Source organism: Eriocheir sinensis, chromosome 18 (assembly GCF_024679095.1).
Source record: "Eriocheir sinensis breed Jianghai 21 chromosome 18, ASM2467909v1, whole genome shotgun sequence".
NCBI classification, from domain to species: domain Eukaryota; kingdom Metazoa; phylum Arthropoda; class Malacostraca; order Decapoda; family Varunidae; genus Eriocheir; species Eriocheir sinensis.
Genome location: NC_066526.1, coordinates 8,495,201 through 8,499,062, shown reverse-complemented (window position 1 = coordinate 8,499,062; position 3,862 = coordinate 8,495,201).

Below are 3,862 nucleotides of genomic sequence, written 5' to 3'. Positions count from 1 at the left end.
CTTTCAATATAAGTTTCTAGCTTAGTATATTCATTTACCTTAGAAGACCTAAATTTCCTGGAGATGTACACTGCCACACCACCACCACATCTGTTTCTGTTATTGGTAAACAATTCATATTCCGGCAGTATGTCTGCGTCTGATCTGGTTTCAGTAAAACCTAATACATCAACATTTATATGGCTTGATAAGACAGTGTCTACAAAATAGTGAAAGTTTGTGGAAACTGATCTAATGTTCATTGTTAGTAAGCTGATAATAGTATCACAATTTAATAAAGGTAGTCAATGAAGAAATATATATTCAGAATGCGTAAAGTCTACATTTCTTGAACGCAAGTAAAACTGATTAACATCAAGGTCGTTGTTATAATCCGTATCTTATACAATAAATGGGTCAAAATACTCATTAGATTCTGGAAATCGTTGTAAAAATCTAAATAGTCCAAAAGATCTTCACCACTAACCATAGCAAAGGGAAGATGTTAGCATCATTTATGGGCATCATGAAAAGGGTAATAGATTAATAAAAAAAAGTTGATGCTAGCAACAACAGCAATTATAGCAGTAGAAATGGAAATAATAGTAGTAAGAGCAGTAGTAGTATATGTAGTAGAAGTGGTGGTGGTAGTCACAGTACTACACAGTAGTGTAGTAGTAGAAGTGGTAATGATGCTAGAAGTAATATTAGTAGTAGTAGTACCAGCAGCAGCAGTGGGAGCAGTAGTAGCAGTAGAGGGATCAAAAGCAGTAGTAGTAACGTAGTAGTACCAGTAGTAGTAGTAGAAGCAGTAGTAGTGGTAGTAATAGCAGTAGCAGTATTAGCGGAAGAAATAGAGGCAGAAATAGCAATAGTAGCAACAGTAATAATATTATTAGTGGTAGTATTAGTAGTAAAAGTAGTAACAGCAGCATTAGAAACAGTAGTAATAGTAACAGCAACAGTAGCAACAGCAGCAGTGGTAGCAATAATACTAGCATCAGTAATAATTGCAACAGAACTAATAGTAATACTGATCAGAGAATACAGGAGAGTTGATACATGAATACTATATTCATGTATCTACTATATTCATGTATCGATCTATCTGATCGCCAGTATGAGTTCCGCAAGTGGCGTTCTACAGGCGATCTTCTTGCTCTCTTAACTAACTCTTGGTCATCCTCTCTTAGTCGTTTCGGTGAAACTTTCTCAGTTGCCCTAGACATACCAAAAGCCTTTGATATGGTCTGGCACAAATCTTTACTTTCCAAACTACCCTCCTACGGTTTCAATCCATCTGTCTGTACCTTTATCTCCGGTTTCCTCTCTGACCGATCTATCACTGCTGTAGTAGACGGCCACTGTTCTTCCTCTAAAACTTTCAACAGTGGTGTTCCTCAGGGCTCTATTCTATCTCCCATTCTCTTTTTGCTGTTCATTGATGATCTTTCCAATGTGAACTGTCCTATCCATTCTTACGCCGATGACTCTACTCTGCATTTCTCAACTTCTTTTGATAGACGGCCAGCCCAACAGGGACTAGACGATTCCAGGCTGGAGGCTTCAGAATGCTTAACCTAAGACCTTACTATCATTTCCGATTGGGGCAAGAAGAGCCTGGTGTCCTTCAACGTCTCAAAAACTCAATTTTTTCACCTATCAACTCGACACAATCTTCCAAACACCTATCCCCTATTCTTCGACAACACTCAGCTGTCACTTTCTCCTACACTAAACATCCTCAGTCTATCCTTAACTCAAAATCTTAACTGGAAACTTCATATCTCCTCTCCCACTAAATCAGCTTACTCGACGTTGGGCGTTCTGTATCGTCTCCGCCAGTTTTCTCCCCCGCACAGATACTGTCCATATACAGGGGCTTTGTCCGCCCTCGTCTGAAGTATGCATCACATGTGTGGGGGGGCTCCAAAGTAGAGTCAAAGGCCCGTACCAAGCGTCACGAAGGTTTAGCGACGAAGATCGAAAGGAAGGACGGTGCGTACCTATAGTCACTAGCATTTTTGGAACGAAGGTCTGCGGGAGAGACGAAGGGAAGGCAAGGTCTACCCTGTGTCTTCCCTCAGACCTTCGAGGAAAAATATGTTTATTTTCCAAATTTGGCGTGGCAAATAGTTGCGGTTCAGTTAAAACAACCTGAGAAAATATTTTCCCTAATTGGAAAGTCATATATTATAGCTGCAGCGAATATGTTTGTCTTGTTTACAACAGCACGCGCCTTCAAAGCACAGAGGTACCAGCCTGGCGGGAACCTTCGTGGCTCACATTCTCTAACGATCTATGTTTTTTCAAATTCTTTCTCATTTCAGTTAAGACATTTGGCTCTGCAAGTGCAAACAAAGGGTATCTTAACAATTTACTGCATGCAAATAACTATTAATAATGGAAAAAAACATGAAATAATAAATAATAACTGTTAAATGCGATGCTAGGCTATTTCGAATATATTAGGCTACCCAAGTTATTTATACATGCAACATCAATATTCCTCATGTATAGACACTTGCAGAGTCGTATGTCACTTTATATCCCTTAATGAGATGAAATATGAGTATCTGAAAGGCTATAGATCGTTCGAGTATGATCAAACTATACTGTTTGATATACAAAGTTGTTTCTTCGTTTCCTTGTATGGTATATTATAGATGCAAATCTTCTGTTTGCGGTTCATATACGATGGTTTGAGGATTTTTTGTATACACAAACATTCAATCGATCTTCACGCAATCACAAACTCACAATGCGCAGGTGCCACATCTACGTTCACGAGTGGACAGACGGAATGAAACGGACAATATTATGGCTGTAATAACACCATGGAGGTATTATATCTCCATGAATAACACTGTGTATTTGTATGTTTGTGCGTACATAAGATCTGGTAGGTGAAAAGAAGGTTGCAGTATGTGTATGTGCATTTACCTTCCCGAGCGACTTGTGATAAGGATTAAAGGCGCGGTCTGAGGCCGTGCCTACATTGTCGAAGGGAAGGTACGCGGCTCGACCTTCATGACTTGGTACGGGCCAAGGGCTCTTCGTCTCATCAGCTCCCCTCCTCATACTGACAGTCTTCTACCTCTTAAATTCCGCCCCCATGTTGCCTCTCTTTCTATCTTCTGTCGATATTTTCATGCTGACTGCTCTTCTGAACTTGCTAACTGCATGCCTAACCCCCCTCCCACGGGCCCGCTACACTCGACTTTCTACTCTAGCTCATCCCTATACTGCCCAAACCCCTTATGTAAGAGTTAACCAGCATCTTCACTCTTTCGACCCTTTCACTCGTAAATTCTGGAACAGCCTTCCTTCGTCTGCATTTCCTCCTGCCTATGACTTAACCTCTTTCAAGAAGTGTGTATCAAGACACCTCTCTACCCTAAATTGACCTCTCTTTTGGCCACTCTTTACTTTTGTGTATTATGGAGCGGTGAGTAGCGGGCTTTTTTTTTTTTTTTTTGCACTCCTTGTTGCCGTTGAGCCGTCTCCTTTGTTGTGAAAAAAAATATCCTCTTAAAAGCTGTATGTCTCAGAGGAGTGTCCACAATGAAGCCGCTGTATGAAAGATCTTGGTTACCTTCTACCACGCTTCTTGAATTATTAAAACAAGAAACAGTATCAACAATATGCGCCAAAGTGGTCGACTTAGTTCCTTCGATAATCGGAAGGAAATTGTTTATTTCTGTGTCATGATGCAGCCGGGATATGGTGAACGTGCATCTCAAGTGCACTCCTCTGTAGCTCCTAACCTTGAAGGATATCAGCTTCTCAGTTTTTCGTAGAAATAGCTCCCACCACAGGCGTTGAATGGAGGATGTTATATAACAAATCGATTTGTCACGTGTGGTAGGTCTGCGATCTGTAA